We start from the raw sequence: 27924 nt of genomic DNA, 5'->3' as shown, positions 1-27924 counted from the left end.
TTAACAGAAACAACATGACATTGACATCAGATTCATCTGTTTTACTGCTAAGCCATTGGTCTCCCTGTAGCAGTGAAACTGACCAGTCTTGTCAATTCTATTCTGAAATACCTGAAGATTTAAGAAGAATTTTCTCTGCAAGGAATAGAAACTTAAATGCTACACGAACTGGCTGTGAAAGCTCCCCATTAATGAGTGGATTTTCAATCTTAGTGTTAACTCCCTACCGCCTCCAAGATAGTTCAGGTTAATGGAGGAAAGACATTAAAGGACCAGCATCCCCTTATTTGTCCCTTTGTGCCGTAACAAGCCTGGGGGTTGTATGAGAAGAGGTCCCAGATCCGCCTGACACGTCCTTCCCCTCCGAGCCTCCTCCCCACACGAGGCCCTGGTTCCTGGCGTAGAAAAAGCGCTTCGATTTCCTTTGGTGTCCGGTGGGGATGGGAGCGAGGAAGCCCAGTGGCTCATCCCCTCCTCTCCTCGCCACGAGAGACGTTAGTGAGACTGAGTAACGGCTGCGGGGCTAGTGAGGGCGGAAGATTTCTCCTGGGGTCTGAGTGCCTGGGCAGGCCCCTTCCTCTGAGAGCCAGGAAATGGGGTGTCGCCTCCCCGGAGAGGCCCTCTCACGCACCCCACGAACGGGAAGAGGGGGCGAGGATCTCCCACCCCCTCTTTACTGACCTGCCGCAGGATGGCTTTCCAGGGGGTCCCCTACGGAGCAATTCCCCTCACCCCACTCAGTCTCCTCCAGCCTCTCTCACACAGCCGCATTACCCTCCTCTTGCCCCTCGCAGATCTCTCCGCCCCCTCACAGCCTCTCTCCCCGCTCCTATTTCCCCGTAGAAAGACTCTGCAAGGGACTCGACAACGAAGGCGGATGGAACCGACTCCTCTAGCTCCACCTTTGAGGCCGGAGAAAGGAAAGGGGCAGAAAGGCAGCGAGGAACTATTTGATCCAGCTGGCGGCAGTGTACTGCCTCTTGCACGCACAGTGACGTGTTCAATTTTTAAAGGGCCGGCGGCAGGGTGGGCGCAAAGGATGCTGGGGGTCGTAGTTTCCCCCTTTTCCAGCACCGACCACGCTGGGAGCATGTCTCGACAAACCGGTCGAGCCTACCTCGCCGCGCCACGCCCTTTGCTACGATTCGAGCCAATCGGCGTGCGCTTTGGGGTCGCGCGCTCCTGGCTCACTCTCCTATACGCTCGGGAGCGCGCGACTAGCTGGAGTCTCTTGCTCCGAGCGCGCAAGAGAGGATGGGTGCCGCGCGCGGGGAAGGAGGGACAGTTAGTGTCACGAGCCGTGGGGGGCGTGGTCTCTGCCTGTGGCCGGCCGCTGGCTCGGGTAGTTGAGTGGAGTGAGGCTGTCGGTGCCAGAGTGAGTCGGCTCGTCCCGGGGCTCGGCGGCAAACGAACCCCTCAGCCCCGCCAGTGTCCGGGGCCCGTGAGCGGTAAGAACGGCTGGGGGGGGGGAGCCAAAGTGACTTCGGGGCGCATAGACCCTCCGTGTGAAGGGCGGGGGCCGGGCTGACCCAACGGGCTCTTGAGCGGGGGTGGGGACTTCTCTGCGGGGGTAGGAATTGGCTCCCTTTGAGCGTGAGGAGGGACGTGTGATGGGGCGGGAGGGAAGGAGGCAGAGCCATCTAGGGACAATGAATTGGCTTCCCTTCCCCCATGGCTCAGGTTTCCTCTACGGGACGCCTCCTAAGTTGGGGTCCGGGGTGGGGGGCGGTAGGAAGGAAGAGACGCGTCTCTCCCGCTCAGCGGGTTTCTGGAGTAGAAGCAGCAACGATACCGTGGAAATGGCTGATCAACTTTGTTTTAACATCTCTGTCTCCTGAGGGATGGGGGCTGGGAATTGAGGGGGCATTGACGATCCAACGACAATGAAGGACGCCTAATGAGCCATCCTTCCGCAGCTCGGGATTCGTTGCTTGTCTCTTCATTTCCCCCTACAGTGCTCTCCTCCTCCCGAGCATCTAAAAGTGTGCTCCTCAAACTTAAAGGACAGAGCAGCTCCTTGTGGCTCAGATCAGATTGAGTCTATAGATCTCAACTGCTTTTTTATTACAGATCGATTATTTATTTGTAGGCTGGGGAGGCCAGGGCAGTTGCCACCCTTAGTATCTTTCACTTTAAACACATTTGATACTAGTGTCTTTGACACTATTTTTTAAAATAAGCATAATTGTTCTTCTTCTTGTGTATATATATATTGCATTTTCAGCATGCTCATTTGCTAAACATATTGCAAAGCAGTCTATCTCAGTCAACTGTTTTGACATCTTTGTGAGCTGTTCTTCTATTTACTTGCAAAATTCCTAGAAAGTGAAAACATTGCTTCAGACTCCAGTTTATTCTACTTTTCAGACATTTTTATTCATTTTTATTCCTTTCATTTTTATTACTGTACATTATCAGCATAAAGGAAATGAGACTAAAACTGTTAATTTATAAATACCAAATTAATTTTATATTGTATTAAGCTTTTCTGGTTTAAGTATTCTCTTCTGTCCCTTATTTGGGATTTGGTATATTGATCTGTGTGACTCTTTCTCTCCTTGTCCTGTTTTCCCCAATGACTAAGCTGGGACCAGATATGAAAGGGTTGAGAAGTTATTCATTGAAATCTGCTTTGTAATAATGAGTAAAAAAAGATGTTTATGTAGTGCAGCGATTATCATTATTTACTGAGCAGCTGGTATCTGACACAAGATGGCCATGCTCTTTTTGGCTTGCCTCAGGAACAAGAAACATTCCTGCTTGGATGAAGTGGATCTTTGCCCACGAAAGCTTATGCCCAAATAAATCTCATAGTCTTTATGATGTCACAGGACCCCTTGTTCTTTTTACAAATACAAACTAACACAGCTGAGCCTCTGATTAGGGATCTTAAATATCCATTAATTGAATAGTCAATTAACCTCATGAATTCTTATTGGTTACTCGACAATTCTATAATCCCCAGGTGTGGGGCCAGCAGCCAGTGCAATCTGGACCCATTCCCAAGGAGCCCCTTGCCGCTCTGTGCTACTGCTTCTGTATCAGAGGCAGCAGAGTGGTGTGCCAGGCAGGAGCTGATTGGAGAGAGGAGCCAGTTTAAAAACCAGCTCCCCTTGTGGACCAGCTGCCTGCCATCCCCGCTGCCTCTGATACAGAGGTAGCAGCATGGGGTGGCAGCAGCCCCTATTCGGGGGAGTGTGTGCGGATTTGAGCTCTCGGATCCGGAGTGAGCCAGAATGGAGGCGGGCTTGCCTGCCTGCCTGGCTCCTAATACACATCGAATGCAGTGCTGCAACAGGGATAGGTCCTGGACCCGGTGCAAGCTGGGACTCAGCCATGCTGCTGGTCAGCCTGCTAAAAAAAATTACCCGGGGGAGCAGGAGATGGAGGGGGAATGTGTGTCATCTATAGCATTAACTTATACGCTTTTGCTCATTAGTTAATCAATTTTACTACTACATCCCTACCTCCTGCTACTTGTTAAAATAAACAGAAGTAATCTTTCTAGGGAAGAGGCTGTGATCAACTCTGAGTAGATTCCAATGGATAACTTCTCAACCCTTTTATATCTGGTCCCAGCTTAATCTTTGAGAAAACAGTAGAAGCGATAAGGGGAGACCAAGAAATACTGATCATGAATTTGATGAAGTAGGTCTTTGTCCATGAAAACATATGTCCAAATCTGTTAGTCTTTAAGGTGCCACAGGACTCCTCATTGTTTCTGTTTATTTTAGTTACATTTTGGATGGTTCTTTTTTGTAGAACTCTTAATTCTGTGCACTTTGATCAGTACTGACGCTTCTACTTTTACTATAGGGCTATGTCTACACTCGCGGCTTCTTGCGCGAGAAATATGCAAATGAGGCTAAATGTTTTAAGAGTTGTCTCCTGTCTGTAAAAGCACTTTCCTCCAAAATTTGTGATTCTATGTGTCTGTGAAAAATGTTACTTTACAATATAGATACAATAAAGAATAGAAAAAATTAAATACAAAATATTAAATCAAACAGTTTATTATAGGATTCAAAATTAAGGTCTTGAGACATTCACTCTAGATTTGATGGAATACTAGAATTCAAATTCTATAGTTAGATGAAGGCTATTTAAAACTGATTGTCCTATAGTTTAAAATAAGCCGTATATATGTTTGTGTTACAGGTGAGATTCATTTAGTTAAGTGTGACTATATCTGACCGATGACTGACTTTTATACTCAACTGGATATATGGTTTGATTCAGAGCAGTAAAGTAGGAGATATTTGTACTGCTGAACATTTTGCTTGGTAACTTTGACCTAGGTTTAATATGATTAGTTAGAGCTCTTCACCTGATTCCATCTTAGCTTATAGATTTTTGTTCTGCAAAGTAGTTATTGATGATTTTTCCAGATAAAATGTCTGGCAAAGCTTTAGCATGTGTTTCAGGAAAACCTCATATTGCTCTCTGTAGTGTTGAAATATGTAAGAAGTGAATTATTCACTTTCCATGAGTAACTTTCCGTGAGTAATCCTACACTCTCATTTCATGATGGGGATACCTTATTGTCAGAGTGTCCTGCGTTGCTCCATTTTCTGACTTCCCAAATTACTTTTCAAAAATTGTTTGGCTTATCTTGACTCTGGTGACTCATTCACACATGAACTACAATGGCAGGTAGTGTGTGTTTCTTAAGTTATAGGACAGAAGGTATCAATTTAAACCGAGACAAATCTAGTGACGAGCAAGTTTAATTATAGATCTTTACTGTTACTGGTCAGTTTCACCTAGCTACATTAAGTTCAGAAACATGGTGTTAATATTAAGGACAGGAGCCATTAAACTTACTGTGTATGTGTTTAACAGCATAACATTTACCACTGTGTTGATAAGTCACAGTGTGCTACAATTTTTATTCAGTACATTTTATACTTTTTTTGGAAGGGATGTGTGTGTAAGGAAAGGGGTATATCTGTACAAAGGACCACTTTGCAAATACACCTAATTTCTGTAGATACAACTCCATATATACCTTTTTTAGATTTTTTTTTTTTTTACCTACATAATCCTTGATGTATGCTGTTCAAATTAATTGAGTACATTTAATACATTAGGAAACATGACGTGTTTTTTGAGCTAGTAGAGCTTTAATGGTCTCTTATGTAATCAGAACAGTCAAACTTTTTACATGAGCCACACCATGATCACAAGTTATGGTTTGGAGTCATACATGTGCTAAGCCTCTCTGTTCTGTTAGGAAACATGTACACAAAGTAGATATACAGGTTGAACCTTTCTAGTCCATCATTCTCTGGTCCATTAACATCTGTGTTCTGGCATGATTTAAGTTAGCTAAATGTACACTTATCATGGGTGTGGCTAAGTTTTCTGCAGTCCCATAAAGCAGGGGTGGGGAGCCTTTTTTGGACTGGGGCAGCTGAACCACCGAAAAGTCAATTGGGGGCCACACGCAAGTGAGAAGCAAAAAACCCAAATCTTAACTGATGTGGCCCCTAACTGAAAAGGAGAAAGACACTCCTTATATTCCCCTCACATACCAGAGCCTAGTAGATTTTGTGTGCTCCAGCCTTACGGGGAGGTGTGTGTGGTGGGGAGCTGGAGCGCCAGAGTGGGCTCCCCAATGCTGAGGGGTGCCCTGAGACTCGGGGCCCGGATCCAGACAAGCTGGGGGCTGCATGTGGTCCCTGGACCTTAGGTTTCCCATCCCTGCCATAAAGTTTGTTTCCAGCCACCAACCCTGGTTTTCAATGGCCCGTGCTATTATTTACCTCCAGTTTACCACTAAATGTCTTCTAAGAACCCAATAATCAGTGGAAATGTTGGTAAAGTTGCTAGACAAATAGACCTCCTGAGGTTCAGCATTGGTCAGGTCCTGAGGGTACTGGACTACAAAGGTTCAACTGAGAATGTAAGCAACCAATCACTTCTACCATTAGCTGCCTTTATCAGAGTGGGGTGCGGGAGGCAGGGCTGAGGGGAGCTGTCTTAAAATACATGTAAAAGGCTGATGCGCAGTGGAGGCGGGGGGGGGGGGGGATCCGGTGCAGCTGGGAATCAGCTGTCCTGGGCTCACACTGGGTCCCTCCTGCTGTCAGTAGGCTCTTAATACATTTAAAACTCAGAGCTGCAGTGGAGTTAGATCCTGGGCTGGGAGCTAACCCCACTGTAGCTCCCTCACTTCTTGTCTAGTCAATGGAAAATCCATCGACTAGTTGATTAGTTGATTAAATTTAACATCTCTAGTTGAACCTGTAGTATAAAAATACCAAGATATAACATTTTGTGTCTATTTCTCTGCTGTGTTCTTTCATTTCTGCACTTATGCCTTTGTACTATCCTCTTGTGTGGTCCTTTTTGCAATTTTTTGCTTCTTTTATGGACTTCTGTAATTCTATGTTTATAATTAACCTCTCCTTAGTGCTCATAAGTCCGTCCACATTACTTCTGGTTTGATGGGAGCTGTTGCATTGACTCCTCTTTGTCTTTCCTTCTGTTCTTTCTGGCCACATTCTAACATTATCTTTTCTGCTGCTGCTGGCCTGAGTTGTCGTTTTTTGTTTTTCATATGTGACTGTTGGGATTCTCTTTTCTCCTAAGCTCTTAACAATTCATTTATAAATTTTGGTCTCCTCTTCTCAAGTATTGTTCAGGCCATAGGTCTACATTAGCTTCCACATTTACTCCCAAGTTCCTGAGGAGTTCTGCCTAATCGAATCCTCCTCAGCTGCTCCCTCATATACAATCAGTCACAGCAAACATTCTGACATTATTATATTTTTATCTAACTATACATGTTGCCGGAGCAACTGCCACCGCCCACCACGTAGTGGCTTGGGCCCCGGCAGCAGCCCACCATGTGGTGGCTCGGGCCCTGGTTGCTGGAGCAGCTCTCTGCCTGTCACGCAGCGGCTCGGTCTTACAGGGTGATGCTTGCCAGTTACGATTAAGTGGCAGGAGCTGGAATGGGCAGGGGGCTGCTCTAGCTGTGTGGGGCCCACTGTGGGTGGGGACGCTCCAGCCCAGCTTAGCTGCCCCTGCTCACAGTGGACCTGGCATTGCCGGAATGGTGTGCACCTGGCAGGGGCACTCCAGCCCAACAGGAGCAGCCCCCGATTGTGACTGGAGGGGCTAGTCTAGCCCAACTGGGCTGGAGCAACGTTTCCTCCACCTCAGTTTAAGCAGTTAACTGGTAAAATAGAATGTTTAAGCAGTTAACTGCTTAAACAGGAGTTTACATTCCTAGGGTGCCAGAGATGTTGGTGACAGAAGTAAAGAATTTGTTTTTAATCTGTAACTTCAGCAGTTCTGTCTAGTAGTCTAATATTATAATTGTGCATCATAATAAAAATAAATTGTGGTTTGGTGTTGCTGGTCTGCTATAACCCCAGACTGACTGATTAGTTGAAATGTGCAAAGCTGAATTGGACAGTGGAATTGGTTCTGAGGTTAGAATATCTTTTTTTAAAGACCCATATGTACCATGCAAAATTTACCACATTAGGAAAATGAGTTGCATAACAGCAATAGTTCAAATGTTATACAGGTTGGACGGAACTCTGGTCTGGCATCCATGGGACCTGAGCTGTCCCAAATCAGGGAGTTTGATGGACCAGGGAAGGTTAGTGCTCCCCTGCTGGCTTCCCAGCTCCTGGGCTCCTCTCTCTGGTGCTTCCTGCTCTGCCTCTGGTCCACTCATGCTGTCCTGGCAGGAGCTCGTCACCTTGCTGCCCACCTGCTGCTGCCAGGTTTCCCTAGGGTTCCCAGCAAGGACTGCCTGGTTGCTGCTGTCCTATATTAGGGGGTTCTCCAGGTTTCCCTAGCTGGGGCTCCCCAGCTACTCTGGCCTCTCTGCCACTGGGGATTCCCTGGAGTTCCCAGCCAGGGCTGCCACTGGCCCCATTGCCTCTGGGAGTTTCCTGGATTTCCTGGTGAGGCTGCTCACTGATGCTAGTCCTGCTGTAGCCACGGGTTCCCTGGCCACGGAGTGGCTGCTTCCCAGCTGTCACCTGGCTCTGCTGATGCCTGGGCTCCCCAGCTGCCACCTGGCTCTGCTGATGCCAGGATTCCATGGATGTAGGCGGACCAGAGAGTCCTGTGTTTTGGAGTTTCGACCTGTAATATGGTCTGCTTTTGCCCGTGTAAATGGGACTTAGTTGGCTTATATACACAGAACTTTGTTGTGAACAGGTTCCAGAAACATATCTGTTCTGCATCTTTTGTGGTTATTTACACTGGTGTCAAATGAAGCTACATCAGGATGGTAGTGTTTTTACGCCCATTTTGCATTCAGAATACATGAAGTAACAGGGAATTGGACTTCTGCTCTTCTGAGAGCTGATCTATACTAGAAAATTAGGTCAACCTGTGTACGTTGCTCACGCACATGAAAAATTGACCCTCCAGAGTCTTGGGTCATGTCTACACTTAGAAGTTTGCATCAGCACAGCTGTATTAGTACAGCTGTGCTCCTGGAAAAGTCCTTGTGTAGCCACATTAGAGAGCTCTCCTGTTGACATAATAAAATCACCTCAATGAGTGATAGTAGCTCCGTTGACAGGAGAATGTCCAACACTAACATAGTACTATGCACATGAGCACTTATGCCATCAAAACTTAGGTTGTATTTTTTCATATCGCTGAGCAACAAAAGTGTTACTGACATATGTGCTAAAGTCGACAAAGTTAGTTAACCTGACCTAAGTCACAGTGTAGACTGTGATAGGTTGATGCTAAGTTTTTGTTATTGTTGATTTAGATACTATTTCTTGGATAGATGGATTTATTACAATGACTCTTTCCATTGCTATAAAAGCTTCAGAGGGATAACTGAGTTAGTCTGTAACAGGAAAAACTTAAAAAAAACCAATAAATATTCTATTTGTTTTTTAAGTTTTTCCATTGCTATACAGGCAGTCCCCGGGTTACGTACAAGATAGGGACTGTAGGTTTGTTCTTAAGTTGAATCTGTATGTAAATTGGAACTGGCGTCAGCCGCTGCTGAAACTGATCAGTTTCAACCGTGGCTGAATCTGGATGCCAGTTCTGACTTACATACAGAGTCAACTTAAGAAACCCAGGCGTCCCCAAGTCAGCTGCTGCTGAAACTGATCAGCGGCTGATTGCAGGAAGCCTGGGGCAGAGCAGCTGGGGTGCTGCCGGGTAGGTCCGGAGCGGCGCTGCAGGACCAACCCGGCAGCCCCCAGCTGCTCTACCCCAGGGGTAGGCAAGAAAAGCCTGGTCTGCTGTGGGGGGGCACTAGCTGCACCCCCCCCAGCAGACCAGGGAGACGGAGGTGGCGGGACCGCCCACGTCCTCCACGGTTTTGCTCCGTCGCCCTGGTCTGCTGACCTGGGAGACGCGGAGCAAAGCCGCAGAGCATGCGGGCAGCGGGACAGTCCAGGCACCCCACGGCTGTCCCACTGCTGGCGTGCTCCGAGGCTTTGCTCCCCATCTCCCTGGTCTGCTGGTCAGATCAGGGAGATGGGGAGCAAAGCCGCGGAGCACGCCCGCAGCGGGACAGCTCAAGTGTGCCGGGGCTGTCCCGCTGCGGGTGTGCTCCGCAGCATTGCTCCTGTTCCCCTGGTCTGCTGGGGGGGGGGGTCCAGCAAAGCTGCTGGACCCCTCCAGCAGACCAGGGACACCAGAGCAAAGCCGCCACCTGGGCGGCTTTGCTCCCGGGCAAACGAGCAAAGCCGCCGAGGCGGCGGATTTGCTCGGGTGTCCCTGGTCTGCTGGGGGGGTCCAGCAGCTTTTCTGGACCCCCCCACCAGACCAGGGAGACCAGGAGAAGCTTTTCTCGCCCCGGAGGACATGGGCGGTGACCTGCCGCTCGTGAGCTCCGGGGCGAGAAAAGTCCCGTTGGTAAGTGCGGATCTGACATAAGTCGGATCCGCGTAAGTCAGGGACTGCCTGTAATAAGTCTTGATGCAGCTGCAACATTTCCATCGAGGACTGTTAGCATGCTGCAATTCTCTTTTATGAGCGTTCTTGTAATCTGGATTGACTATGGTCTCAGCCCTTTCAAGGCATCCATTCACACAAACTCTACACCTGCAAGGCTATAGTGAATACACCAAAATTGTTTAATAATCTTTAAATTTAGAGGTTGTTTTAAAGACTGCAGAAGACTAAATGTCCTGCCACATTAAGAAAGGTAGAAATATAGTGAGAGAATCTTAGTGTAAGTCTTCCACTAAAGGATTAGTTATTGTGCTGTATTGTATTACCCATTTTTGAAGCCAAACTCTTCACTGATTCTCTTTCAGAAAGAGTGAGGGTGTGGGTGTGTTTGAAATCTGAAAGTATGAGTCTCATGAGCATGACTCTTTTTCTCACTGCCTAGAATGATCCATGGAGAAGATAAGTATATTTAATAGCTTGTGTACTGAAAACCGGAAATGGGTTTTTCATTTGTTTTTAGAAATAGGGGAGATTACTGATAGTGAAGATGCAGAAAATGTAGGACATAAGAAGCTTCTCTTACAAGTGTTTTTATATAATAAGGCCCTGATCCCAACTCTGTATATGTAATTCCACTACAGGCAATGAAACTACTCACATACAAGCGAATAAAGGTTTTTATTTTTGATTTTGTGATTAATTTTTATTTTATTCATTAAGAAACAGAACATGAAAAGTATAAAAAGAAGTGGATATGAGTAAGTCTTTGTATGACTGGGGCCTAAATGCTAAAGGGTAGTTTGACATTAGATCAGTAACATTTATTTATTCAGATAAAAACTGTGGTACTGTATTTTATTTTTAGCATATATTTGGGCTGAATGAATGGAATATCCTTTTGAATGTGTGCAAAAATATCCTCATCTTCAGGTCTGTTTGGTGCTATGTTATGAAGCTGTCATTAATGTGTCTTTTTCCTGTAATCATAAACTATTAAGAATACTATGTCTAGGTGTTTCTGGTTTTGATTTTTGTAGGCAAGTACTACTTTGGAAAGAACATTTGGAATATTAAGGAAACAAAGCTGTGTTAAAGCAAAGCCAATGGGAGCCTGAAGCATATAAAATAAGTTCCTATGACTAATGATAGAAATGTAGCCGTGTTAGTCTGGTGTAGCTGAAACAAAATACAGGACTATGTAGCGCTTTAAAGACTAACAAGATGGTTTATTAGATGATGGGTCTGGCCCACGAAAGCTCACTTCCTCAGATCAAGTAGTGGAAGAAAATAGTCACAACCATATATACCAAAGGATACAATTTAATGTTTTAATTGTATCCTTTGGTATATATGGTTGTGACTATTTTCTTCCACTACTTGATCTGAGGAAGTGGGTCTGGCCCACGAAAGCTCATCCTCTAATAAACCATCTTGTTAGTCTTTAAAGCGCTACATAGTCCTGTATTTTGTTCCTATGACTAAGACCTTCTTGTAAAATGAAGGTAATATTCCTGTTAGAGAAACTGTCAAGATAGGCTGACTGAAACGTGCAGAGCTTAAAGTGCACTTCATTACTTCTCTGTAATTTTCATTGTTGCTGGCAGCTATCTCAGCATTATCTTTTCACTCCAATAACCTATTGGTGTGTGGATGGTGGTGGTGGTGGTGGTAAAGGTTTTTTAAAAGTTAGCTCTATATATCTTCTTAGAGTTGGCAAGAATCTCTCTTAAGGGTTGTTCTTTTATGAGAGTTGTTTAATAAAGTGCTGCACCATAAAGAATGCTGTTCTGTAGCACTAAGAGTACCTGCGCTTAGCCTTAGAGAGATACTGTTAGTAACAGTTGCCATGAAAAACCTTCTGCGACAACAGCTTTGCAGATTTAAGGTGAAATTGAAAAGCCTTTAGACAGAGATTCCTCTGCTTCAGTGGAGCTTTAGTCATGGTAAGTTCATGCTGTGTGTCTTGTTTTTTGCTTGTTGGAATGTGAGAAGTATGTGATTATTCCTGTTGTTTGCATAGTCACTTTCATTAGGAATCACTGAATCAGTTGCTTTTTTCATTGGTATTACCTTTGTGCATTTGTATGGTATTTAGTGAATAAATTCTTCAAACGCTGTATTGCAAATCTTTCTTGATCTTCACCATAAACGGCAAGAAATGGTGCATTTTAAAAATATAATTATCCAATCTATTTATTTTGCAAGCATTTAATAACCTCTTTACTGTGGGATGGTGCAAATATAGCAGCCTTTTCCCGTCTCTGTCCTTTCCATGTGGACTGCACTGTTTATATTTTACATTATCTTTATCTGTGTAAATCAACAGAGATAATGCTGAATGATTAAAAACCAACCCTGAGATTTTTTTAAACTAAATTTGCAGATTAAGGAGCAATATTGAGTTGAAATTGATAACCAGCGCAATCAGCATGCACTGTATGGTCTACAATTTGTGTGCTCCAATAAAGAGGAGACCATGCCCTAAATAATAATGTTATAAAGCATTCATTCTCTAGTACAAGAACTACTGAGGAGATGCAAAAATATAATTCAAATGTGAAATCACTAAAAAGAGGAAACACAATTGATCCACATCCAAAAAACCTAGCATAATTAAAAAATCAGAGGCAGAGGTCTTATTTTATATGAAATTGTATATGATGAAGTTGTGTGCATCAAAACAAAATTAAAATCTGTGGAATGTAGAAAGATGCACAAATCCTTGAAATAATATGTTCAGTGCCAGGCATTATTTAGGAAGAGGGCTATCGGTTTATCAGTCCTTGGCATAGTGATATATGTGCAATATTTTCTGAATTTTTTTTAATTGCACTGGCTATGAGAGTTAATTTGATCCACTTTTTTTTTTTTTAAAAAAAAGAGCAAATTGCTAGCACAAAAAGAAAGATGGAAAAATAAATCTATTGAAAGATAAGAATATAGTGCTGTTTTTTGCAGTTGCAGTGACAGTGAAGATGCAAATGGCTGAGTCATGTATGAAAGCTTTATTATGCAGGTGAAATGATTAAAAATAAGTATCAGTATATAAGCAATATGCTGCTACACTCTTCCAAAAGTCACAATAGTATTCATTTTTAGTGCACTCATCATAGAATGGTGGGCACATCATTGAGCTACAGCAACATCACATCAGAGGCAACTTTTCCAGGGTGGAAGGATATTTTCTTTTTCAAAAGTCACTTACATGCTTGAATTAAATTGATTTCAAGTCATTGGAGTCAAATTTCATTTCAATCAAATGTCAGTCTCCTTCGATATCACTTTTGTGTGTGTGTGTGTGTGTGTGTGTGTGTGTGTGTGTGTGTGTGTGGTTTTTTTAAATATGTCCTATATTTCACAGCTGTTATGGAGCATCTCTAATTATCTTTATTGACATAACCAGAAATTTATCTTACTTCCTTATTGGCTATATATCTGTCTATTTTTAGGGATTTTTTGACATTACTTTGGTATCTACAATCAGTGCTTTTTCAGGTAGTTGACATTCATTTTAAACTCCTTAATTTATCTCCCCATGACACTTTGTCTCCCTCTTCCTCCTTATCACAGGAAGAATAATACTCCTTTAAGGAGTAGTAATTGGGCATGAGATCCAATATATTGACTCCTATATGGCTTTTAGAGATGGACAGCAAAATATCTGGCCCGCTCTTACAATATTTTTGAGTTGTGAATTTTTTTTCTGACTTTCTGTTAAAAGTACAGGCAAGATACAGCACATACTATACGCACCAGTCAGTCTGAAAATTTTGGGTTTCCTGTAGTATTTATAACCAAGCCATCAATCTCTATCTCTAATCATTTCTTTTCCAACATTATTATTAGCGATTTCAGCAGTGGCTTTCTGATCAAGTTCAGAACTGAAAATTGTCAGACCACATGGAGATGGGAGTGAGTCAAACTGGTTAACTTGAGAAGCTAGCATTCTAGTTTGTGTGTTGATAATAAGGGTATAATAGCCTAAACTTATTGGTTACCATCAATGGTTACATGCAGGCTACTGGCCCCACTCCCAAGAAGCCGGCTGCCACCCTGTACTACTGACTCTGCAGCAGCTCAGGATGGCAGCCAGCTCCCCGGGAGTGGGTTGGCAGGCAGGAGCTGGCTTAAAAACGCTGCAGGCTCGGCAATATAAAGCTTATACTGCAGATCCCACAGCACAGCCAGCTCCGCTCCCGGGGAGCTGGCTTCACAGCCGGCTCTGCAGTATAAAGCTTATACTGCAAGCTCTCAGAATGCAACACTTTAACCACTGAAAATCTCAGTGGTTATATGGTTACCTAATAACCGCTTTTTAACATCCTTAGTTGACAAACTTAAAAATATGAACAGACAATCCCAATTATATTAGGATTGTACCCTAGGCTGGTAACGAGAACATAGTGATGGTGGATTGTGTGTAGAAAGGAATTTCAGTTTCAGATCCTTGGTGAAAATGACACTGCCTATCAAGAAAAATATTCAGAGAGAAAGTGGTGTGCCTCTTTTCTTGAAGTTCAATAGAAGTGTATTGTATGAAATACTATTAATTTAGCTTTAGTTAAGAAAAATGTACTGAAATGTGAGTGTTTGTTCTCTTTTTCAGGGGACAAGAAGGAAAGATTCTCGTTAAAAAGATAATTATATCTTTAAAATAGTTCTATGCAGCTTATTCCATGCCTAAAGAACAATTTTAATTGTGGATACAGGCATCTGTGATAAACATATTTTGGATAAACAGCATATAGGGTGAAAATAGGGGAAGGATTCTCTTGTTTGCCCAAATAAGACATGCTGCAATTAATGTGTGCTTTTTTTAAAGACTTTTTTTTTCTTTGTATATTTTGTTAGCAGGAATAATTCTCATGCTTTGTGGTGTTCTTTACATAATCTTTATGCTTTCATAGTTTTAAGCACAGTTTCAAGTAGTTTGGGAATACTTCTTTCATAGATATCTTGTAAAATTTTGGGATGCTGTGCTGTCTACTTCTATACTTCTGAATTTTAAAGAACTGTATTACCCAGAGTGCATTTAAGAGATTTTCTAAATGTCTGGTGTTCTGAGTAGAAAAGACGTTTGTTTCTAGTAGTTCAGATTTCTAAATAGTTATTTGGAATTTACTGCATCAAAAGCTTAAGAGTATATGAAAAAAGTAGTGGCCTGAGAATGAAAATTATTACTATTTTCAATAATTTACTTTGAATTTTCATAAACATGCATAATAATCATTCTTTTGCTCGATAATCAGTTTTTTGTGTGTGTCTAGTTTATTGCTTTTGAGATTCAGCTTATGGTATCCTTGACCTGGGAGACAGAGGCTAACACAGAAAATAAGATGCTTGAAATGTCCAGTGTTGTAAGCAAAGTTAAAAGGAGTAAGAGGCACAGGCTTCAAAAGAGATTGTTTCCATTTTGGTGAGTGTGCTGAAAGTTTCATGGGTTATGAGGGGAAAAAAGTGCCTGGCTTACTGGATATTTTAGATCCAAGCTGTAAGATTCTTATAACTTTAGTTATTGTCTGTACTGCAATAGTCTGTTGGAGGCTGCTGTTAATTAATTTTGTTGTAGTTAATGTTACTGCTAAAGGTCCAGACTGAAGTCTGGAGTCAATTCTTGTTGTCTAGATAGTAGAATGTCTATAAAGCAATATAACACAGGTAATGGTGGTGAAAGGTCCCTGCGGGATCATGTCAGTACGCCTCAAAAATGAGCTGGAAGGAGAATAAGATAATGGAGACTGGATTAAATTCCTTTTCTACCACAGACGTCTGGTGTGCACTTAATTTCTTTTTACTTCAAATCCCCTGCAAAATAATTGTTTTCTCCAATTTGTCTGTGGTTTGTTTAGACTGTAAGATCTTCATGTCAAGGATGGTCTCTTACAATGTGTACTTGCAGTGAGTGACTACCAACATATAAAACCCTGATTTAGGATGGGGCTTCCAAATACAACTGTAATGATAAAAATTACCTGAAGGGATAAATGCTAGGAATGAGACTCCTGCTTCCATGGTCAATTCTGTGTTTTAGAGACTGTTTGGGCTTCTTTTTTGTTATCCTGTCTAGTATCTGTCAGTTTGAGGCCAAACAGTGTTACCAGCTCTCACAAATCTATCATCATTGGCCACTGCAGTCTCATGATAATATGAAAAGCAGCAGTCTTCACATGATTTTTGGAAACAAACCAAAGCAAGACAGACTGATTCCCACATACAATACCCTGAAAGGAAGGATCATTCCGTGGTTAGAGTTGTAGAGTGGAACTTGAGAGTGACTTTAATCTGCCACAGCCTTCCTGAGCAACCATAGACAAGTCACTTAGCCTATGTCTAGACTATAGCCTTTTATCAGAAAAAGCTACACAAATTGCGCTCTGGAAAAGCCTCCTCTTTCGGAGAAGCCATTATTCCTTGTAGTACGAGGTATACAGGGCTCCCTGAAAGAGTGCATCTGCTCTTCCGCCAAAAAAAGCGGAAGAGCGAACGCATTCCCTGGACATGGTGGGGGTTTTCTGGAATACCTCTGGTATCCCAAAAAACCCCTGCAGTCTAGACATACCCTTAGTCACCCAGTATCAGAGGCAGCAGTGCGGGGGAGGGAGGCAGGCAACTCCTCTGTGCTCCCTACAAGCACTGGCTCCCACCTTCACCTCCCTCCCCACCACGCGCTGTGGTCTCTGATACAGAGGCAGCAGCAAAGTGTAAATGTGTAACTGCTGAAAACTTCAGCAGTTCCACGCTTCCCAAAATAAACGCATTTTAACATCCCTAGTGGGCATCACCCTCTGGCATCAGCTCTGGGAAAGCGGGGGTCTCCATCTGTTCCTTGCATCTACCTGCCTCCCCCAGGTGATTTAAAATGTCCCAAAGGCTGCCACCGCCAGCATGAGCGGTGCAGTAGGGTTAGAGTGGATACCATTTGCTAGGTGCGTGCCACTGCTGGCATGTCCCTGAAGTATGACGGAGGTGTGTACAGAACCGACTTGTGTGTCGGAGTTTGAGGTGACCCTGTGCTTTGGAGGGCCCCTTGGCAGCACCTCCCCGAATCATCCTATGGACAAGACAGTTCCCCCATACTCAGGTTCATCTGCGGGACCTGGACAGACTGGGGCCAGCAGCAGGGGTTGAGGCCTTCAAATGCCTCCCATACGCACTGTGGTGGTGGGAACTGCAGAAAAGTGGAGTGATACACCAGCATACTCTGCTCTGCTGCCGTCTGCCAGGCCAGCTTGGTCGCTGTGCTTCGCTTTTAGGTAACCACTTTGAATCCTGCCCAGCTCAACAATTGTTTAAAAGTTATTTCCATCCAATGGATATTCACTACACTCTATCTGAGATAAATTTGGTGTATCATTTCTAATTCCCATATCACAAATTCATTACCATGTTTTTTAACTATGTTGTAAGCAGGGACTGTCTTGACTGATAAGCCGATATTTATCGCTTAATGTTGTTAGTTATGCTCTGCCTGCCTGGGGAGTTGGCTTCCCCCCCATGGCAGCCTCTGCTGTTTAAGACAGGGCTACTCAACTTTGGAGGCCCCAGGGGCCACAATGATACAGCACATGCTAAGGGCCACAACTTAAGTGTGGTTGCATATACATGTAAATATATATACAAATAGCTTTTTTCACACTGACGGCATGAATACAAAGATTAAGGCAAGACTACACAACACACAGGCCCCATTTAAGTTTGTTCTGCTGATAGTAATAAAATGCAATATTTACCCGATTTCCACCCATATCATAGCACTTTTAATGAGTAATGACAATTTAACTACTAAAACACTTATCTAAAGAAGACCGTTATATTGACTACTGTTTTGTTTTGGCTCCCACCCATGGGACACATGTTGAGCCCGATGTAAATCCAAACTGTATTGTGGGCCGCAAACAGACGGGCTATGGGCTGCATGTTAAGTAACACTGGTTTAGGAGCTGGAAGGCTCTGTCCCAGCATGAGCCAGATCCCAGCTGCCAGCTATATGGGAGCAGGGCTGGTGGGGGCTCCCAGTGAGCCGGCGGCAGAGTCGGCCCTGAAGCTTGCAGCAGCAAAGTTTTCTCCATGTGAGTGGAGGTGGCTTCGCTATGGCGGCTATGCTTCCCCAGGAGTTGGCAAGGACTGGAGGCCCCGCTCCCAGGGAGGCTTCGCTGTGGGATCTGCAGTTAGCTTATTTAAACTTTATACTGCAGAGTCTGCAGCACATGTAACTGCAGTTACACAGTTTAGCGGTTACACAGTTAGGCTGTGTCTAGATTGAATACCTTTTCCGTAAAAGGGATGCAAATTAGACACATCACAATTGCAAATGAAGCAGAGATTTAAATCCCCCCCGCTTCATTTGCATAAAAATGGCTGCCGCTTTTTTCCGGCTCGGAGCTTTGCCGGGAAAAAGTGCTAGTCTAGATGCGGATCTTTCGGAAAATAAAGCCTTTTCCAAAAGATCCCTTATTCCTTAAGGATTTAAATCCCCGCTTCATTTGCAATTGTGATGTGTCTAATTTGCATCCCTTTTATGGAAAAGAGATGCAGTCTAGACACAGCCTTACTGTTTTAAGAGAATTTTTACATCCCTAGTATCTATGTGTTTGCAAAGTGCCTAGCACAGGGGCCATGTATCAACTGACTTCTTCAGCAGAGCTCTTGCAGCAGGGGCCAAAGTTATGTTAGTCTCCTTACACTCTGACTGAAACGCAAGACAGTCTAGAAATGTGATTTAATCTCTGGACCCAAAAGCATTATTTAAAATAAAATAACATATCTTTATTGGGGGGAGGTTGAAGAGGGGAGAACGTGAGTCATGATTTTGAACTTTTTGGGGTTGGCAACACAGTCATCAACTTATGTCAAAAGGACTGCCTGTTAAGGTCAGCTGTGCATGATTGAAATTTAAAATATCAGTCGGGATTTTGTCTCAGCTTTTCTCGTCATGTAAGAAAAAGGACCAATGCAGCCCTCTTTTTGTGGGAAAACTCCATTCAGTTGCTTCGGCATTATGGCAATATTGCATTTCCATGATCATTTTATCTCATAGTTTCTAATTCTTTCAGTAATACCGACTCTTCAGTTGTACCTTGGAATACCAAATAAGATGCTATGTAAAGCAATTTTTAATCTTAGTGCTTTTTAAAAGTGGAAAAAGACAAACTAGTGTTGAATAACTTCCTAGCTTGAAATATCCTGCTGATTGTCCTCCTCCCTGCCCCTTCCCCCCCATAACGAGGCACTTATTAGAACATAGGTGATACAGGACCAGCTTAGTCTAGTAAAGACTTGCAAATTGCTTTAAGCACATGAGAAATCCCATCAAAATCAGACAATTAAACTAACATGATTAAAATTATATTTTTTGCAGGATTGGGACTTTAGTTTTGCATAGAGATGTAATAGTATAGCCAATTAATCGATAAGCAAAAGCGTATTGGTTAATGTTATAGACTACACACATCCTTCCCTCCCCACCCCCCACTGCCAGTAAATTTTTCAGCAGATTGGCCAGCAGCCTGGCTCAGTCCTGGCTGATGCTGGGTCCATGACCTACCTCTGCTGTGGCTCTGCATTTAAAGTGTTTTAGAAGCCAGGAGTGCAGTTGGCTCGGTTCCAGCGTGCGCTGGGTCTGGGAGCTCAGACAGCCCCCTGGCTGCTGCCATCCTGCAATGCTGCCTCTATATCAGAGGCAACAAGGCAGGGTGACAGGCAGCCGGTCCACAAGAGGAGCTGGTTTTTAAACTGGCTCACATTGCCGACCAGCTCCTGCCTGGCACCCCATGCTGCTGCTTCTGATACAGAGGCAGCAGGTGCAGAGTGCCAAGGGGCTGCTTAGGAGTGGGGTGTATTGGTTGCCAGGCCCACCCCCTGGGGACTATAGAATAGTCGAGTAACTAATAAGCATTCACGAGTTTAATCGATTATTCCATTAACGGATATTTAACATCCGTAGTTTTGCACCTTAAATATACTGAAAATACATACCATGGATTGTGCTCTGTATTTGCTCCTCTATATTAGGGCTGCTTCTTCATTATAACTTGTTAGGCAGTGCAATGCAATCATGTCTAAAATAATTTTTTAGGTATTTGAAATAATTCCTGGTTTTATGATATAAGATTGTTTAAACTAGTTTTTATTTTGCCTATGTTTTACCATGTTTTAATTTTAAACGTGTAGTTAAACATACTATGCTTTTGTAGTCTGCTTCATCCAGAGGAATATTCAGCAGCCCTTGAGCTTGTTGCTGTATGGTTGATTAAGGTCTAAGTTTCTAGAAATAAGACAGTAGGCAAAGTTTCTATATTTGTCTCCTCTTTCAAATGTAAAATTATGAGGAATAGCAGTGAGCAGATAGTGGAGGGCTCTGTGAGGAGTTTGTAACTAACTTGAGCTTTTTTTATGGTAGTTTCCCCCCCTTAATATTTCCTACTACTGATACAACCAAGTTAGCGCCACACATGATATCAAAGGGGAGAACCCTGGTGTAACAAAGTGCTTGTGGTCATTGGTGTTTTCACTACAATGTTATTTACACTTTCTCTGTAAAGGGTGTACACATGCTGCAGGAGCTCTGTCTATAAATATTCCTGCTGATGGAGCCAAACCAGGTGAAAGGTTTTTTTGGAAGTAGGTCTAGGGTAGCTGCCACTGAGGTGGTTGAAATGTTTACTAGGAACGCTCATGTAATAATGGATACAACTTAGTAAAGTTAATTTATGTGTTATGTGATGCTTCTTTTGCTTTACAATTTTGGAATGTGTGCAGTGGAGTCCAGTTGTCTTAACTATCAATAAAAGTTTTAGAGAGGTGATAGCTGTAACATTAAATAACGACCCTTCTGTACTGAAGACCTGAAACAATGTAGTGATAGAAATGTAGCCGTGTTAGTCTGGTGTAGCTGAAACAAAATACAGGACTATGTAGCACTTTAAAGACTAACAAGTTAGTTTATTAGGTGATGAGCCTAATATCATTAGCTCACAGACATTTACCTTCCCCTCCCCCCCATCCCCCTTCTGTTCTGAAATTTGATTTGTCCTTTTCATATGTGTTCATTTTTTTAATTGTGTCCTTTGGGTATATATGGTTGTGACTATTTTCTTCCACTATTTGATCTGAGGAAGTGGGTCTGGCCCACGAAAGCTCATCACCTATTAAACCATCTTGTTAGTTTTTAAAGTGCTACATAGTTCTGTATTTTGTTTCTGAAACAATGTAGTCTTGCTAGCACTTTAGTATTGAGATGTCAATTTTAAATCTGTATTAACATTTTTGAATTAGCTCTTAGATTGTTAGCACTTTTAAAATGTTTGACTTTTGCTGGCTAATTTCATTTTTTTACTTCATATTTATACATGTGTTTTTGAGAATCATATTAGCGGTGTATTTATTAGAGGCTGATGACAGTTTTTTTTTAGCAAGCTTTTAGTGGTTGTGCAGTAGTGCTATGATGTGGGAGACAGTTATATATTTTAAACTTGGGGAGGAGGGAGAGGAATCAGAAAAGTTTGCTCATTTGGTCGTGTCTGACCACTGTTGAGTTAACTAGGTTAATATGGCTTGTTTAAAATAAATTCTTTAAAAGACTTTCAGGAAACATTATTAGACCACCCTTTGGTTTCAAATTGTTTTCTATTGTATCGCAGTGTGTAAGACTCTTCAGTTGACATAGCTTATTAAAGAGGCCCTAAGCAAGCCTTTGTGTTTTTGGGTCAGTGATTTACAAACATTGTTTGGACCAATGAACTGTGAAATCAATCATTGTATCTTACTGACACTGTCTTTAGAACTGCTTTATTGATGACAGTACAAATATTTGTGTCTCTCTGTTTTCATTTATAAAAATTCCAAACTCATCCCAACTGACAAATAGTTAAATGTCATTGTCATCCCAAAGACAATGGGATGTCAAAGTGAAATGCAAAGTCTTTGAGTCTTTGTATTTTGTTAAAATGAACAACAAATAGGGACTCCCTAGAGTCAAACTCTTGATGATTTTGCGTATATGAACAATACATTTTGTCTGTTCTAGAGAGAGACTCTGAAGCTGCCTTATAAAAACAGTCTAGTTGGCTGACTAACTGCATATACAAATCTTTTTTCTTTTAAACTACTATAAATATATTTACTGGTGTTATACTATGAATGCTTGTTAACAATAACATTAAATATATTTGAATGGCCCATTGAGAAAAGAGAGAGTCTGAAGAAACTTGGACCTTAAATAGTAGTGATTCCTATTACTGTATGTGCTTTATCGGTAGCTCTACCAAATATGGCACCTGGAGTGGAGTTAAAGTAGATTTCTTTCCCCATCATGGTTCTTTTCATCCACTGAAAGGGTGACCTGCCCTTCTTGTCCCATAGCAAACTATTTTTCACTTTAAAAAAAAAGTGATAATAGAATTACCAAATTAAGCTCTCTGGAAGATGGAACCATTTGTTTAGTCACAGAAAAATACAAAATTAGTGGGGTTTTTTCTCCCAAACACTGCTTCATCCAGTGTTCCTGAGGATGATGGATGAAGACTTAGTTAGCTCTTTCTAGTCCCCTACTTGTTTGTTGCCCTTCCACACGGGACCCAAGCAGTGCTATGGTAAGTACCAGAAATTCATATGAGTCTTTCAAAGAACAGAAGTGGTCTTCTCTGAATCAAATGTATGAATGACTTGGGCCTCATTATTGTGGACATTAAGTCCTGTGATATTTTTATTGTGGTTAATATGCATAATTTCTCTAGTAATGCCCTACTGTGTCCTAGAATTTTCAATTCTTTGAGTGTTGTCCTCATGGGTGCTCCAGTTAGGTGCTTCAGCCTCTCTGTGCACATGGCTCGGAGATCTTTGGCAGCAGTCCCCCGGCTACTGGCGCATGCTGCACTATTGCGCAGTCGCGCTGAGTGACAGTTAGTCACGCGCCGGTGGCAGTCCCCTCAGTTTCTTCTCAACTGCCACTGGCATTGGTCGCAGTAACAACAGTCTCCTGAGAAACTTTTTAGATCAGAAAGTAAAGACAATGGATTGAACGAGAGAGAGCTGCAGAACATCGGAAATAAGTGGAGTGGAGCGCTGGAGCAGCTGCTGCGTCTTGCTCACCAGCGGCGCACCAAAAAAAAAGAGAAAAGAAGAAATGTGCCCATAAATCTACTTGGGTGCAAGATTTACAGTGGACTATTGCTTTCATGGACAGAACTGTGGCTGACAGCCTGATCCAACCCCTCACCCCCCAGTGCTACACCTGGGATGGAGGGCAAAAGGAGCACTCTCTGGGAGGGATGTGCTAGAGTGTTGGACCGTGAGCTCAGCACAAACCGCTCCAGGTCCTCCACTGATGCTCTGCAACAGAGTGTTAAAAGCTCATCGGACAAGGAGGCTGACAGTGCTTGTCCCGACCAGGGCAGCATAAAGCAGGTTAAGGAATCTTGCTCTGAGAGAACCCCTGATCCCAAAGTGAAGCATTGAGCTGCTGCTGGCCATGCTTCAAGCTCTCCTCAGCATGAGCCTGCAGTACCTCAGGAGAAGTCGGTACTGGCAGCAGATGACAGGGCAGGCAGCTTGCGCAGCAGCAGAATGCCACCCCAGACACAAACACAGTACCGTCTGTACCGGTGCACCCCAAAGCATCAAATACATTGCTGCGTCCAGCAATGGTACACTGTATAGTGTGGCCACCACTGCCTGGTACCAAGATATGTGACCGAGATAGACCTAGCAGTACCATAGGTACCAGTGTGTGGTACCGTGATGCGTGCCGGAGCCAATCCTCGCGGTACTGTTGGTACTGGTACGCCCTAGAGCACTGAATGCACAGATACCTTCCATGAGGGCAGGCTTTACAGGATGCCATCACCACCCTGGTACTGAGATACGTGACACAGGCAAACCTAGTGGTACCGTCGGTACTGGGGCACTGTACTGTACTACTTGACAGTGACAGACCTCGTGGTACCGTTGGTACTGGCGCACCCTAGAGCACTGAGTGCACAGAGGCATTCAGCAATAATGGCTTTACAGGATGCCTTCGCTGCCCCGGTACCAGGATACATGACAGAAGCGGACCTTGTGGTACCGTTGGTACCATGCTAACCATTATTTGGTACCAACGTTACACCAGGGTATGCCGGTCCCGTACTACCATCCCCAGCAGCATCGCTCATCTCACCGAGATCTAGCATGGAGGACCAGGGGGAAATAAGGGCTCCCTATGTTGTCCCAGACTTGGCATGTGACACAGTGGGTACCCCCTGAAGCTCCCACCTCATTGGACTTATGGGGACCTGTGGGCACCCTACAGGCAATGTCAGCTGCATCAACAACAAACCCTCTGGGTACTAAGGACTCTGTTGGCCAACCCACACATGGGGGGGGGATGAGCTGACTACAGCCTAGGCAACCGTGACAATGAGTTATCGACGGAGGAAGCAACACAAGATTGCTTATCCCTCCTAATACTTACTGTGTAATGATTGACGACCACAGTATGCCTGCGTTCCTGATTAGAGGGGCAGATTTGGTAGGGTTCAAGACCTATTCCGCAGGATTGCGGACACTCTACAATACAACTCCCAGATGCAAGGCAAAACAAACACACACGATTGGCTCTGCCAACGACCAAGGCCTCAATGACCTGGCTAAGGCCATATTCTGGTCCCTGCATTGGTGCTGGCAGGGATGGTCTAGACAGTACTGGGTCCTGCCATGAGGGCAGGGGACTGGACTCGATGACCTCTCGAGGTCCCTTCCAGTCCTACTATTCTATGATTCTATGACTTCAAGGTGCACAGATAAGAAATGCTATGCATTTTTCACTGTAGGCATTGCTGGTCAAGGCTGCTACTCTGAGGGGGCAGCAATAGCAATGCCCCAGAGCGCAGAGTCGAGCAACGCGATAAAGAGGATGGATGCTATGGGGAAGAAGACATATTCCTTAGCCTCTCTTTAACCCTGAAGGGCTAACTGCATAGCTTTATTAGCGAAAGAGTCATACCAGACACCTGGGCCATTCAGTTCCTTTATTCAGTGTTGACCAGAAGAGATAAAGGAACAATGCGAATCACAGGTGATGGAAGGGTTTCTGTTCTCCTGTACAGCATTACAAGTAGTGTTGCATGCTGCAGATGCAGCAGCCAGGTCCACGCCGAATGCAGGGCTGCCACTGGCCAGTTGTCTCAAGGAAGTGCAATCCAGCATCAAAGATCTCTCATTTGAGGGAGAGAGACTCTTTGTCGAGGCAATGAATTCATTGCCCCACACCCTCAACAGCTCCAGGGCGATGCTTTGCACATTGTGCAGTCATCTGCCTAGGCTCAAGAATACACATATAATCGAAGGCTCAGGCCAACATGGGATAACTAACAACAAAGGCTGTATGGAACAATGGACAGTTGTAAACAGACTCGCTGAATACTATATGGCGTGGAAGACCATCATATTGGACCAATGACCCTAGCAATAATACCAACCAGATAATGCATACCATTCACATCAGTTTCACCAACTCATCCACCCCCTCACCATCCTTCTTCAGGGGTTCCTCTCGTGAGAGTATCCTCTTCGAAGGGGCACAGCGCTGCGTGAAGCTAGGCACCATAGAGGAAGTATCCAGCTGACACAGAGGCTTCCGACCTATCTAGAAATCGGGGAGGGGGGAACGGAGGTAGAGATCCATCCTGGATCATTGTGGTCCCCACCAGTTTGTCAAATACCAGAGATTCAGCAGGGCTACGCTGAAGGAGTCATACCTGCCGTGGGATACAGGAGCAGGGTTCTCTACCCTCAACCTCAAGGACGCATACTTTCATGGGTCAATTCATCTGGTACACAGGTGGTTTCTCAGGTGCACCATCAGGGAGTAACCTTGTCGGTACAGGATTCTCCCTTCGCCCTGTAGACAGCACCCAGGATATTCTCCAAGGTCCTTGCCGTGGTGGCTGCACACCTAGGCTATGTCTAGACTGCAAGCCTCTTTCGAAAGAGGCTCTTTTGAAAGTATCTTTCGAAAGAGCCTCTTTCGAAAGAGAGCGTCTAGACTACAATACGCGGATCGGAAAATCGATCCGCTTTTTCGAAAAAGAGCGTCCTGACTGCTGGACGCTCTTTCGAAATTCAAAGCCATCCGGAACCGCTTCTGCCAGGGCATGGGGGCAGCATTTCCTTCTGGGTGCTGCTGCCTGCCTGCCTGTTGCAGAGACGCCGCGTGGTGAAAGGGACACTCCTGAGCACCTGTTGCTCTTCTCCTGCAGCTGCCTTTGCTGTCCCTCTAGGAGGTAAGCAAGGCATTGCTGTGCTGGTTTGGAGTGCTCAGCTTCCTGGGACACCCCAGCAGCTTTTTTCTCTGGAGGTTTTTCTGTTTGAGACCCATTTTTGTGGCATGGAGCCAGAGCTGCCCCTGGGCAGGCGATGGCCCCACACCATCATACTGCAACTGTTGCTGCATCTGCATGACACAGTCATGAGGCTACTTCCCCAGCTGGACCCAGACCAGAGGTACGAAGGGCTCCTCCCTCAAGCAGCCGCACTGCCCTTGCCTCCAAACTTCTTTGTGGACAGGCGTGTTTGGAGGCTTGACACCAGCTCTGACTGGTGGGACCGGCTCGTGATGGAGATCTGGGATGACCAAGAGTGGCTACGCAACTTCAGGATGCGAAAGACCACTTTCCAGGAGCTGTGTACCTGGCTCGCCCCTGCTCTGCAACGGCAAGACACCCACCTGCGGCCTGCCATCCCCGTGGAAAAGAGGGTCGCCATTGCCCTCTGGAAGCTGGCAACCCCCGACAGCTACCGCTCCGTGGGACACCAATTTGGAGTGGGCAGGTCTACCGTTGGATCCATCCTGATGGAGGTAAGTCATTGTCTGGGGACAGTCACAGTTTGGGGTGGGGGGAAGGGAGACTGTCAGGAAGGGCAAAGTGGAGTAGGAGTGGGAGGGAGCTCCTCCACTCACCCTGAATTGTTGGGGGAGGAGGGTTCTGAGGAGGGGATTCCCGGGGTGTTTGAGAGGGAAGGTGGGCGGTGGGTTCTCGTCCTAAGAGATAAGGCACCCCTTCTAACATTTTGTTGTCTGTCTCGTTCTGCAGGTGGTGAGGGCCATCAATTCGGAGCTGCTCAACAGGCTCATCTGTCTACAAGATCTGGACAGCGTCATGGTCGGCTTTGCTGCCCTTGGCTTCCCGAATTGTGGAGGAGCGCTCGATGGGACACACATTCCAATCCGTGCACCACCCCATCGAGCAGCCCAATTCATCAACAGAAAGGGCTACTTTTCTATGGTCCTCCAGGCCCTGGTCGACCATCGTGGCCAGTTTTCGGACATTTGTGTTGGGTGGTCAGGGCGGGCACATGATGCCCGCATCTTCAGGAACTCGTACCTCTACCGGAGGCTTCAGGCAGGAACATTTTTCCCGCATCACGAGTTTGCGGTTGGGGATGTGCACATGCCGGTGTGCATAGTGGCTGATGCCGCCTACCCCCTGATGCCATGGCTGATGAAGCCCTACACCGGCCACCTGGATGCGAGCAAGGAGCAGTTTAATGCTCACCTTAACCGGGCTCGCAACCAGGTGGAATGTGCATTCGGACGTTTAAAAGGCAGATTCCGGTGCTTGCTCACACGCCTAGACATGGGGGAGAGCAACATCCCTGAGGTGGTGGCCGCGTGTTGCGTTCTCCATAATCTGGTGGAGAGGAAAGGGGAGGCCTTCCTACCAGGGTGGGGTAGAGGTGCTGATGGCCAGGAGAGGCACTTTGCCCAGCCCTGGACAGCTGCCATCCGCCAGGCTCACCGGTCTGCTGTTGGCATACGGGAGGCCCTACAGGAGCAATTCTCAAGTGGAGGCCACTGACTCTACTGAGGGGCTTCTGCCTGGGGACTGGGCCCTGGCCCAATAGAAGCTTCCCTCCACAACCCATCTCCTGACCCTGTTTGGAGAAATCATTAACACCAGGGTTTGTTGCAAAATAATATGTTCTGTTTAATTTTTTTTACATATCTCTCAAAAAATAGTATGTGTTGCAAACATAAAAAAACTTTTTTTC

General features: G+C 44.7%; 2 protein-coding genes across 7 annotated transcripts in view; one reads left to right on the top strand and one right to left on the bottom strand.

Moving 5' to 3' along the window:
• The window catches only part of HMG20A (high mobility group 20A), a 74964-nt gene extending 74137 nt beyond the window's left edge, over positions 1-827 (bottom strand). For 2 of the 5 annotated variants that reach the window (XM_075897381.1, XM_006126246.4), the window contains exon 1: positions 682-827. The gene's annotated coding sequence lies outside the window, so the exon portion shown is untranslated. The remainder of the gene's footprint in view (positions 1-681) is intronic. The other 3 variants (XM_075897383.1, XM_075897380.1, XM_006126247.4) reach the window with 3 other exon arrangements.
• A 424-nt stretch (positions 828-1251) lies between these two features.
• PEAK1 (pseudopodium enriched atypical kinase 1) overlaps positions 1252-27924 on the top strand; it is a 203786-nt gene continuing 177113 nt past the window's right edge. For both annotated transcript variants that reach the window (XM_075897376.1, XM_075897375.1), the window contains exon 1: positions 1252-1448. The gene's annotated coding sequence lies outside the window, so the exon portion shown is untranslated. The remainder of the gene's footprint in view (positions 1449-27924) is intronic.

The sequence above is a fragment of the Pelodiscus sinensis genome, chromosome 14, assembly GCF_049634645.1.
Source record: "Pelodiscus sinensis isolate JC-2024 chromosome 14, ASM4963464v1, whole genome shotgun sequence".
NCBI lineage: Eukaryota > Metazoa > Chordata > Testudines > Trionychidae > Pelodiscus > Pelodiscus sinensis.
The sequence above is the reverse complement of the archived record's forward strand: the minus strand, read 5'-3'. Positions and strand labels throughout refer to the sequence as shown.